General features: G+C 38.5%; 1 pseudogene; it reads right to left on the bottom strand.

The window, feature by feature from the left end:
• Positions 1-5,358: 5,358 nt before the first annotated feature.
• LOC103198363 lies at positions 5,359-6,095 on the bottom strand (annotated as a pseudogene).
• Between the last annotated feature and the right edge of the window lie 6,951 nt (positions 6,096-13,046).

The following is a 13,046-nucleotide window of genomic DNA, read 5'->3' as shown; positions in this document are numbered from 1 at the left end:
TTGACCCTCCACAACAATGAACTAATACTATATTTGTCCTTCTGTGATTAACTTATTTCACTCAGCATAATGTCCTGCAAGTTCATCCATGTTATGTGGTGTTTTGCAGATTCTACATTATTCTTTAGCATTGCATAGCATTCCATTGTGAGTATGTGTCATAGTTTGGTCATCCACTCTTCTGCTGATGGGCATGTAGATTGTTTCCATCTTTTTGCTATTGTAAATAATGCTGCGATGACCATGAGTGTGCATTTATCCATTCCTGTCCTGGCTCTCACCTCTTTAGGATATATACCTAGTAATGGGATTGCTGGGTCAAACGGTATCTCCAATTCCAGCTTTCTAAGGAATCGCCATATTGCTTTTCACAGTGTTTGTATCACTTCACAGTCCCACCAGCACAGTGTATGAGTGTCCTAATCTCTCCACATCCCCGTCAGCATTTGTTATTTTCTGTCTCATTGAACTTTGCCATCAGTGCTGGGGTGAGACAGTATCTCATTGTTGCTTTGATTTACATCTCTCTGATGGCCAATGATTGTGAGCATCTCTGCACGTATTAGCTGGCCACCTGAATATCCTCCCTGGTGAAGTGTCTATTCATGTCTTCTGCCCATTTTTCTATTGGATTGTTAATCCCTTTGCTGTTGAGGTGTTGGAGTTTTCTATAAATCTTAGAGATAAGCCCCTTGCCAGATATGTAATTATTGGCAAATATGAATTTGTTGCTGTCATTTTTGTTATGTGCTTTTTCATGGTGTCGATTTCTTTGTTCCATATAATTTTCTATGCTGAGCTCATTTTGTTTACGTATCATTTTATCACTTCCTTCATTGCTATTGTTTTTGTATTTGCTGAATATTTGCGCTGGTCTTCTTTTTCTTTTGATGTGAATGAAGGTTTATCATTTTTCTTTGAGGTTATCCTGTGATGTATAGTTTTCTTCCCAGGTTTAGAACAGTCCATTCTATCTTATAGTTGTCTTGACAGGCCTACCATCTAGAAGCTCTGTAACGACACAGTTTTATCCCCTCTTTTTCATTTATAGTTGTCCTCATTTGTCAATTGATGTCTCTGGTTCTCTGTTTACAATCTTGTAGGCTTATTTATTTTGGATACTCCATAGCTGGGTTGGTTTCTGGGTTACATCATCATGTGTGTTAACGGTCAGTTGTTATTGGCTCTTGTTGCCTCTCTGTCCAAAGGGTTCCCTTTAGCATCTCTTGTAAGGTTGGTCTGGTTTTAACAAATCCCCTTAATTTGTGCTTGTGTGGAAATGTCCTAATTTCACCATCATATTTGAGGGACAATTTTGCTGGGTACATAATTCTTGGTTGGAAATTTTTCTCTTTCAGGGTTTTATATATACCATCCCCTTGCCTTCTCACCTGCATGATTTCTGCTGAGAAATCTGAGCTTAGTCTTATTGGTTGCCCCTGTAGGTTAGTTTTAGTTTTTCCCATGCTGCTTTCAGGCTTCTTTCTTTGTTTTTGGTTTTGGTGAGTTTGATGATGATATGTCTTGGTGATTTTCTTTTGGGGTTTTTCCTGTTTGGGGTTCGTTGGACTTCCTGAATGGATATATTCTCATCTTTCATCATACCAGGAATATTCTCTTCCAACAAATCTTTGACAATTTTCTCAGTGGTCATTTGTCTCTTCCTGTTCTGGAATTCCAATGACACATAGGTTATTCCTTTTGATGGTATCCCACATGAACCTTAGGCTTTTTTCATTTTGTTTTGATCTTTTTTCTGATTGAGTCCTTTCCAAAGAAGTATTGAGGTATTTGCCTTCAATCTCACCAATTCTGTCTTACATTGATTCAATACTTCTCCTTTGCCCATTCAATGTCTTATCTACTTCTGAAAATCTAGTATTAATCTTCTGGATTTCTGTGTATAGATTTTGTATCATTTCCAATTTTTCATTTATTTTGTCATTTTGTTCTTGTATTGTCCTTTGAAATTGTTGCAGGGTTTTCTCTGTGTTTTTCTTGATCTATCTCTCAATTCATTGAAGATACATAAATATAATTTTTTTGAATTCATTATCAGGGAGTTCGAATGCTGTGTCTTCCTCAGGGATGTGTTTTGGGCCTGTAACCTGGTCCCTTGTTTCTCCTGCTTTATCTTGTTTCTTTATGTGGACTGTGATGCTCTGTTGTCTCTGAGGCATTGTGACATTTTTGTGTTTATATTTAATTGGTGATTGTATGTTGGAGTGACTTGCCCATGATTTTTGTTTTCTTTGTATGTTATCTACACAAGCAGGGTACTGTGCTGTGCTCCTCTATTCACTTCTATTCACTAGTTGACAGCACTTATACACTCACCACCTGTCTCCTTTCCTGTTGTCAGTCTCTTGTATGTCCTTGCCAACTTTGGCAAATAGAGCCTATTCTTAGGTCCCTACAATCTGAATGAAAATGTTGTCACTTTAAAATCCAAAATGGTTGCCACTTGTAAAGGTTCAAAATGACTGCGCCCTCAGTCGCTTTAAATATCCAAAATGACCACTGCTTGTAAAGGTTCAATATGGTCACGCCCTCGGTTACTTTAAATATCCAAAATGGCTTCCATGTGTAAACAATCAAAATGGCTGCGCTCTCAGTCACATTAAATATCCAAAATGGCTGCTGTGTGTAAACAATCAAAATGACTGTGCCCTCCAGACAGCTGAAAGTCAACAGTTCAGGTTGTCTCCCTCCTTGCCGTTTCCTACCCTAGTCATAGGCCACCAGTGCAGTCAGCCCTGAAGCCCTTGGTGACCAGGGCTGATCTTAAGTCAATTCTCAGGTCCCAACACCTCATGGAAATATTCAGGCTGTTGGTCCTGTCAGGGTAGCTGACAGTCTACAGCTCTGACCATCTCTGTACCCACTGTTTTTGTTCAGGTTTTTCCACTAGTTGTTGCCTAATCCACTTCTGTATAGTTCCTTTCAAAGCTCGGGGCTCCAGAATTATCTTCTGTATCTCTGTCAATTGGTTTTTCTTTTCTTTCTTGAAGAGGGTCTGTATTGCTTGTCTGTATTGCTCATCTTCCTCCATCTAACCAGAAGTCTAAATGGCAATATTTGGTAGAATTTGCCATTGAAGATGTCTAGGCCAGTATTTTATTTATTTATTTATCTATTTATTTATTTATTTTTGAGGTAGGTGTAGTTTTTTTTTTCATTATCTGTTAAATTTCCTCTTTTGTGATGGGTGTGTTCAAATTTTCTAACTTAGATTGTGCTAGTTTAGGTAGGTAGTATGTTTCTAGAAATTTGTCCATTTCTTCTAGGTTTTCAAATTTTTTAGAGTACAGTTCTTCATAGTATTCTGTTATTATCATTTTAATTATAGTTACTTTTGTTGTGACATTGCCTATTTCATTTCTTATTCATGTAATTTGCATCTTAAGTACTTTCCCTTTGTTAAATTTGCCACTGACTTGTGAATTTTTTTCTTTCAAAGAATCAACTTCTTGTCTTTCTGATTCTTTCTATTATTTTTCATTTGTTTCCACTCTGAGTCAGATCCAATTCCACGGCAGTGAGTTTGTGGGGTTTTTTTTGCTGGAATTTTTATTATTTCCTTTCTTTTATTCTTTTTCTAATTATTGGTGGTGTTGATTTTGGTTCTCTTTTTTATTTTTCTTTAATTTTTATTATAATTTGGGTGAAATTTTACAAAGGAGATTCATTTTATATTCAACAGTTCATGGACATTTTCTTTTGTGAGACTGGTTACATTCCCACCAGTGTAACAGCTCTCCTCCCACTTCCTCCCTGTGGTTACCTCTTCCCTGTGTCCTTCTTGCCTATGCATTCCTGCCTCCCTCCCTTTCTCCCTGTGCAAAATGCTGCCCTTCTGATCTCCCATGGTTGATTGTTCTAAGAAGTGCCTCATCCTGGTGCAGTTGTTCAGCTCATAGGCCTGTCTGTTTGGCTGGGAATTAAGCCACAGGAATGAGTTCAATTCCAGGCTCTAAAAGTGACTAGGTGCCATAGTCTCTGGGGTTCCACCAGTCTCAGACCAGTAAGCTTTGTCTTTTCTTATGATTTTTAGTTTTGTTCCACATTTTTCTCCCACTCTATTCAGGATCTCAAATTTTGATCCTTTTCTAAGTGGTTGGCATTGATATCCGGGCACCATCTAGTTCTTGTAGTCCCAGGATCATATAGGCTAAGCTTCTCATGGTCCATTAGTCCTTTGGACTAACTGTTTTCATGCATTTTCTTCATTCTTCTTTGCTCCAGATGAGGAGAGACTAATAGTTGCCTCTTAGATGCCTCTAGCAAGCTTTCAAGACCTCAGTCACTACTCACCAAAGCAAGATGTAGAACAATATTTTTTGTATACTATGTTGTGCCAATTGAGTTTGTTGTCCCCCACAACCATAGTCCCCAGCCTACAGGTCCAGTGAGTCACTCCCTCAAGGTGCTTATTTGTGACTAAGAAGTTATCCTAACTTTGCCTTCTGTTATGTGTAAACTGCACATGGACATTTTTATAGCACATACAAATACGTGTAGGAATATCATCTGCCAAACCTAGGTGTGGTCATGGGTATATTCCCATTTGCTTATCCATACCTGCTCTTCTTGTGTGTCTACCTATGTGTCCACCTATAGATTAGTGTTTGGTGTCACCGATAATACAGTATTGTGCATGCAATAGTATTTGACTTTATTGTCTGTCTGTTGTGTCCATTCACCCATATCAAACCTGTCTTTTAATTATCCATCTGTTCTCCCTTCCTTCACCCACCCCACTCCCTATCCCTGGTAACCAACAAAGAAAATTTCCTTCCCTTGACTTTTTTTTTTTTTTTTTAAATGCTGAATGTTTTATTCAAAAATGTCTTTCTGTTTTCTCAAATTGATTGTCTTTTTTTTTTTTTTTGATTGGCAAGTTCATTCTAATCAAGATGTTAAGCCATTAATCAGCTGCTTAGGAATGTACACTCTGGCAAGCTGCAGGCCTGTCATGTCAGACCCCCTCTGCAACACATCACACCAAGGGAAAGGCACAATGTGTTTCTCAGTAAGTAGGCCAAGAACTGTAACTTATTTTCTAATGTGTGGGTTCTGGGTTTAGTTGGGCAAGAATTGTCCTCAGATGCTATCAATCCTGGCATAAGTTAATAATCCTTTTTTATCACTCACCCAAAACAAAACCATCAAATTCATATACTGTATAATAAAAAATATATATATATTAAAAAGGAACCAGGAGATCATGGCATTGTATATAGCTACTTGCATTATTCAAGAATATAACTTGGAGGAGAGGCCATCTCATAGGTGGCTTCTCCTCAAGAAAAAGGGGAATCTCAGCTTATTAGAGAAAAGTCTGGGATGATTATCACTTTAACGCAAGAGACTATAAACTAAACCTGTTGAGCAAGTGTGTGTGTAAGGAAAGAAGGAGCAAGAAGGGGTGAGTGGAGTAGGAATCATGTCTTCCAGTCTTGGAGCTGCTTCCCATTGCAATAATAAGGACATCCCATGGAATCTGATGTTAATGCAATACTCAGTGATATCCATTACCACTGCCTTCTTCCAGCTGAAGAGGAAGTACACTGTGCCATCCCCTGATGCCACAGTGATGCAGAGGTATCCCTTGTAGGTCATGAAGATGAATATGAGAAAGTAGCTGATGACTACCTGGATGATATGCAGCACTGTTTTCAGGAGGTGAGGAAAACTCAGCATCTGCTGCCAATCTGTTTTGTGTGTCTCTGTAAGGATGGTTCTGTTTGGCCCCAGGACAGGTCTGAAATTATAGTAGATGTTGACTTGTGACATGCACAACAAGCTCTCTTGGACTATTTTGAGTCCTTCATAGAACATCACCAGTTAAAACACTGCCACAAAAGCTCCAGCCATTTCTCCAGTTGTATTGATCTCTAATCCAGAAAACAATAGTTTCACATTCTTAAGCCAAAGTAGAAGGTCATGGGCACCATCATCATGTCACCATTTCCTCTGCCATGTGAGTGGAGACTGAAGTAGTCGAGTGATGGTGAGAGGGTGACATAGTATTGTCTATATAGCTCACCCCTGCATGGTGGGAATGATCCATTTTTTCCAGGAAATATTGAGTCAGCAGAAAATTCTCGTTGCAGGAGTTGATGAGCTTACATCAGCAGGTCAGACGAATGGCTGCTATCTCAAGTCTGAAAAGCCAGGGGTGAGATGGAGGAACCAAATGCAGACTCCAGAGGAAAGCTTGACTTTTTATAATACTGGACTCATACAGTATTTGTCCTTCTGTGATTGACTTATTTCACTCATCATAATGTCCTCCAAGGTCATCCACATTATGAGGTTATTGGTGTGTGCTTTTATTGCTGTGACTTGTTCTCTGAGCACTGCTTTTGCTAAATCCCAAAGATTTTGGTACGCTGTGTTTTCATTCTCATTTGATTCAAGGAAATTTTTTGTTTTATTTCATTCTTTTATTTCTTCTATTACTCAGCAGTTTTTAAGTAGGATGTTATTCAATTTCCTTCTATTTGATTAATTCCCCTAGATATTCCTATTGCTGATTTCTAATTTTATAGCAATATGATCTGAGAAGATGCTTGGTAGTATTTCAATGTTTTAAAATTTATAAAGGCTTTCTTTGTGGCCTAATATAGAGTCTATTCTGGAGAATGTTCCATATACACTGGAAAAGAATGTGTATTGTGCTGTTATTGAATGGAGTGTTGTGTGCACAACTATGAGGTCTAGATGGTTGGTTGTGTTGTTTAGATCTGTATATTTGTTGAGTTTCTTTCTAGTTGTCCTGTTCTTCATCAAAAGTGGTGTTTTAAAGTCTCTTAGTATTATTGTGGAGTTGTGTATTTCTCTTGTCAATGATGTTAAAGTTTGAATTTTTTTTTTTTTTTTTTTTGAGCTCTTTCTTTGGATGCATAGGTATTTATTATGGTTATGTCCTTCCTTGTCTTTTTTGCTGATTTTGCCTTAAAGCTTATTTTGTCAGAAATTAACATTGCACTCTTGGTCTTATTTTGGTTGCCATTTGCTTGGTGTGTGTTTTTCCATTCATTTTTAGCTTAATTTTGTCTTTGTGTCTAAGGTGTGTCTCTTTTAGACAAAATATTGATAGATTATGTTTTCTTATCTATTCTGTTACTCTGTCTCTTGACTTGTGCATTTAGTCCATTTATATTCAGTGTAATTATTGATAGATATGTATTTACTGCTGTCATTTTGCTGTTTTGTGTGAGTCTGTGTATAGTATTGATAGTTTCTTTGTTCTATGTATTTTTTTGTGCTGAGTTCATTTCATTTATGTATTTTCATATCTTTTTCTTTGTTGCTGTTCACTTTGTGTCTACTGAGTATGAATTTTTTCTTTTAGTGAAAAATTTATTAATTTTCTTTGAGGTTACCTTGTAATTTATTATTATTTTCCCAAATTTAAAACAGTCCATTCTATCTTGATATCATCTTGACTCCTCTCCATTTGAAAATTCTGTAACTTTAATATGTATTCTCTCTTTAATTTCTGTTTATCTAGAAATGTCCTAATTTCATCATCATATTTTTGGGACAGTTTTGCTGGATATATAATTATCATTTGACAATTTTCTTTTTTTCAGGGTTTTATATTGGTTATCCAATTGTCTTCTTGCCTGTATAAGGAGCTCTGGTGGCACAGTGCCTGAGGCATTTGACCATTAACCAGAAGGTTGGTGGTTCAAACTTGCCAGCCACTCTGCAGAAGGAAGGTGAAGCAATCTACTTCTGTAAAGATTTACCACTTTGGAAACCCAATGGGGGTCACTATAAGTCAGAGTTGACTCAATAGCAGGGGGTTCTTGCCTATTTAGTATCTGCCAAGAAATCAGAGCTTTTAGTCTTATTGTTTCTCCTTTGTAGGTAACTTTTGGTATTTCCTCAGTTGCTTTCAGGGTTCTTTTTGTCTTTCGTTTTGAAAATTTTGATTATGATATGGGTTGGTGATTTTCTTTTGGAGTCTATCCTTTTTGGGGTTCATTGAGTTTCTTGACTGCATATCGTCTTGTCTTTCATGATATTAGGGAAGTTTTATTCCAAAAAATCAACAGTTTTCTCAATGCTCTTTTTGGTCTCTTTTTATTCTGGAATGCCAATCACATGTAAGTATTCTTCTTGATGGTGCCGTACATAATTTTTAGACTTTCTTCTTGTTTTCTCATTCTTTTGACTGATTGTTCCTCTAAAAGATTAGTATTAAGAGATTTGTCTTCATCTTCACTAATTCTGTCATTCATTGATTCAGTTCTAGTCCTTTGTCCTTCCAATGCATTATCCATTTGTGAAATTTTAGAATTAATACTCTAAATTTCTATTTATTGTTTCTTTATGGTTTCTAATTTCCTATTTATTTGGCAATTTTTTCTTGTATTGTTTTCTTGAATTATTCTAGAGTTTTGTCTGTGGTTTCCATATTCTCTTTCTTAATCTGTTGTGGGAACCTAAGTATAATTCTTTTGAATTCCTAACTGGGTGTTTCCAATTCTATTTATTCCTCCAGAAGATTTTCTGACCTTGTATTTTATTCACTTGCTTGAGCTATTTTGTCCTGTTTGTTTGTTTTCTTTTTGGTGTGTGTGTGTGTGTGTGCGCATGTGTGATTTATGTGTGATTTGAAATTGTCTGTAGTCTCTGAGACACTGTGGTGTTAATGCATTTATTTGTTGATTTTAAGTTGGTTTGACTTGACCATACTTTTGTTTTGTTTTAATATATCCAGGCAGTGATGTGGGCATATTGCTCTGCTTGCTAGTTTTGCAGTGGCACACTCACCACTTGTGTCCCAGTGGATTTGGTATGGTGGGAGTGTGGACTTGAGTCTCTGATTGCTGGTCATATGGAGCAGCTGACAGCAGGCTGGGCAAGTTTTGGCCCCCGTTTGTCATTGATCCAGTGGTGCTGGAGCAGGTGGTGGCATATAGCCAGTGGATGGGTTTGCAAGTGTGGTGGGTATGGCTGGGTTAGGTCACTGGCTGCTGACTGGTGGAGAAAAAAAGAAGAAAAAATGTATGCAGTGGGGAGGAGGCTGGAGAGAAAAGAACTAAGAAGAAAAAGTAGAAAGAGGGAAAAGAAAGTGGCGTAGTACTGGTTCAAAAGCTAGCCACCAAACATAGCTGTGGTGTGAACATGGAACTCATTCTATGGCAGCATGTACCCCCAAATGCACAGGTGCAGAGGCAGGCACTGCTGTGTGTGGAAGGGGTGGGTTGCCTGCTCTGTGGGAACCAAGAAAAAAGAAAAGGGGAAAGAGGAAGATAAAAGAAAATAAAAAAAACAAGGGAGAAGAAGCAAGATAATCTAAGAAGGAAGGAACAAAGCAGCACAATACTACTGGCACAGGCACTAGGTACAAAACACAGCTACAGTGGGAACACAGAGCTTGTGTTGAAGGGGTGTGCACCACCAACTGTGGATGGGTGGGGGTGGTAGTTACTAATCATGTAGGCTGTAGGGGGCAGTGCACCTTGTTGTAGAATCAAAAATCAAAAAGAAAAAAGGGAAGGGAAGAGTAAGAAAAAAAGGGGGGAGAAAGAGGTAGAAGTAAGAAGAAAGAAAAAGGAAAAAGCAGTAAAGCACTGATAGTAGGGGGAATTTGACCAGCCACTGGGTGGGTGAGTGGTGGGGCTTCCATTCTGGGCACCAGGAGATTGTGCAGGATACAGACACAAGTGATAGCCACTGAATATTGATCTGGGTGCTGGTGCAGTCATGAGTGAGCAGAGTTGGTTATCTGCTTCCTGCTCAGAGAACACTGCTTGCAATAATTAAAAATGGTTATGCTGTGGCAAGCCATTTGGCAATCTACCTATCTGTATGCTTCCTTTTTCATTTGGTCTCTTTCTCTAATTGGTATTCAGTCTACTTCTTTATCCTTTCCTTTGAAGCTCTGGGCTGTCATCCATATCCATTTCATCTGGTTTCTCAGATTTTTGTCATAGAGGATCTTGATAGCATATCTAAGCTGCTATCTTGGATCCTCCTCTCACGAATTTGCTTTCATTTACTAATTTTTTAAATCTTAATTATGGGTCATATTTTCTGCTTGTTTGCTGGTCTAGTGTTTTGAATTTTAAATTATATTTACGTATTATGCATGGTTTTGAATTACATTATCTTCCTCTAAATGTGTGTTTTTTTTTTTTTTTTCTGGAAGACACTGAAATTATTGGTAGAGAATCTTGATTCTGTGAAAGTTTGGTTTTGTACTTCGTTATGTTGTTTTCTTTCTTTAATTCTAGGGAATAGCCCATAGTTTTGGGATGTGGCGCTTACTCCTGAAGTGTAGATCATCTAGTTTTCTGGGAATGCTTGAGGTGATTGCTAAGTCCCTCTCATTAAGTGGGACTTGAACTCTGAACTCTAAGCATTGGGCACCTGCTGACCTACACTTTCTGGCTTCTAGTTTTGCTTCCTGCTCTCCTTGGAGTCTCATTCTGCACATGCACAATTAATACTAGACAAGGATTTCAGGAGAATTTTATCTCTTACTTTTCTAGAATATCCTCTTCAATTTCCAGTTGTTATGACAGTAACATCATATCTCTGTCTTTAGAACTTCAACAGAATGTCAGCCTCTGTCTCTTTAGTACTAATGTCATCACTTTCTGCATGACCACTTATTTGACTATGGATCCAGGTAAATGAGATAGAGTCCTCAAGGGAAAAGCTGGTTAAATGTGGGTGTTTGGTGTGATTCTTTTCTCTTAAGGAAGAGGTTTCTTCTTGCTTATGGCTGGTCTCCTATGCCTTCAAACTCTTGGTGTTTATATTTTGATCAGAGTTTTTCATTGTTATTATCAGACTGGTAAGCCCAATATAAGGTAGTCTACCATATCTGGTAGCTTAGTGCCTAAGGCACTGGACTGCTAACCAGAAGGCTGGTGGTTCAAACCCACCAGCCACTCCTCAGGAGGAAGATGGGGCAATTTACTTCCATAGTGATACTGCCTCAGAAACCCAAGGAGGGGTTGCTATGAGTCGGGTCTGACTCGAAGACACATAACAAAACACCACCACCATATCTGGAATCAGAACCCATCTGAGGACCAATTACATCTGAATGGCCAGATATGGAACCCAAGCGTCAGCTTTTTAGAAATTTTCCCCAGGTGATATATAACCAAAGTTGCTACCAGCAACATTTATTGAACCGTTGTTATGTTTCAACATTTTTCACTATTTTGCTTAATCCTATGGTAGCCTTACTATTTAGAGATGAGAAAAATGAGGCTTAGGTAAGTTAAATATATGTTTCAAGATTACATAGTTAAAATGTTCCAAAGCCTAGATTTGAATATAGCCAGGGTGACTTTAAATCTATAACTTAAACACTAAGCTTTGCTGCTGTACATTGGGGGAGGGCTAGATTTAGATAGATGATCATAAATTTGGTTTTGACTGAAGAGCATTCCATTATGTACTATCACTTATTTTTGCTTTTCCCCTACTGTTAGATAGTCAGTGTTTTGCTTCTCCAGTGACAACCTAACAGAAATACCACAAGTGGATGGCTTTAACAAACATGGATTTATTCTTTTACAGTTTAGGAGGCTAGAAGTCTGAGTTCACAGTGCCAGCTCTAGGGGCTGGGTGAAAGCCCCTTGACTTTGGGCCTCAGTTCTGCCTCTTGCTCCTGGCCCACTGAAACTGAAGGCTTCTCCTAACTCAGGCAGCTGCTAGCTGCTGAGGCTGGCAAACCCAAGGTTGACAAGTAAAATAGCACAGTCCCCAAATTATCAAGCAACATGGTAGGCCACTAGTTCAAGTCCAGAAACAGTCTCAAGATCAGCAGAGAACATGGCAGGCCAATGAGATGAAGACTCAGCTAAATACAGGTTCCATGTATGCCAAAAAGCTCAAAGACTTTTCTCAAAGCTGTCTCCTTATATACTGGAAGCAGACCACATCCTCAGGCAGCTACTCAGCTGCTCCAGTAGATTCAACCATGGAGTTGATTACTAGTCTCATCATGAGAAATAACTACATCCAGCTGCCCAGCCACTCAAAACCAGGCCCAGCCAAGTTGACACCCAGCCTTAACTACCACAGATAGGGTGTTTTCAATATTTTTATTATAAATAATTCTGCATAGAATATTTTATAAATAAAACTAAGTAAATCTCTTTGATCCTTTACTTAGGATAAATAGAGGATAAATTAGTTGGTCAATAGATAGGAGCTTTAAAAAATCTTGGCACTTGTTCCCAAAAATTTTCTACAATGTATGTGAATGCTGGAACATCCCTGGAAGGTAAATAATAGGATTATTATATTTTAACTCACAAATCTGGAACTCAAGTTCTATGACATCTTTCTGGTTATTAATAGTAAACTTTTGAACTTCATACTTTGTTGACCAAAATGTGCTTTGTCCATTTACCCAATAAGCCTTCCTGTAAGAGGAAGTGGCTAGAAGAAAATGGACAAAGGTGTCACTGACCATAATACACAAACATCTCTGTTGTGTAGTAAAACAGGTACTGTTACAACTGAACCTGACTCACAGTCACAGCCCAGTTGTCTTTTAACCCTTTGTGGTGTAGTAAATTAGTTAGTGTGGCTTTCCTACCCAAAAGTCTTTGTAAACTCCGAGGTGGAATTTTCCATGAGTAACTGAGGAGCTCCTGATTGCTAAAGTTGTCTGCCTGGGGTATTTCTGTTGGGAGTGGTGCAAAACAATGTTCTGGGAGGTTCCCACTCTCTTTCAGGTGCTGAGAATTCGGATGTTATGACTGGTTGGTTTGGCCACTCTACTGGGCTAAAAAGGAGGCCTCCTAGAGGCAGAGGTCTCTCTGACTGCTGGTTGAGGAAGATGTCCTGCTGAAAGAGACACATGCTCCTAAGAGATACGTGCTGCTGGGAAAGAGATGCAAGAGATATGCATTGCTGAGTGAGACACCTAGGGACATGCACTGCTGGGAGAGAGACTGTGAGAGACTGTTGGCTGAGAGACGGTGGGCTGGGAGAGAGACTGAGCATTTTTCCTGAACTTGAATTGTAGCCTGGTGATTCCTAAATAAACCCCATAA

This window comes from Orycteropus afer, unplaced genomic scaffold (assembly GCF_000298275.1).
Source record: "Orycteropus afer afer isolate SDZICR_OR568_19922 unplaced genomic scaffold, OryAfe1.0 scaffold00092, whole genome shotgun sequence".
NCBI lineage: Eukaryota > Metazoa > Chordata > Mammalia > Tubulidentata > Orycteropodidae > Orycteropus > Orycteropus afer.
The sequence above is the reverse complement of the archived record's forward strand: the minus strand, read 5'-3'. Positions and strand labels throughout refer to the sequence as shown.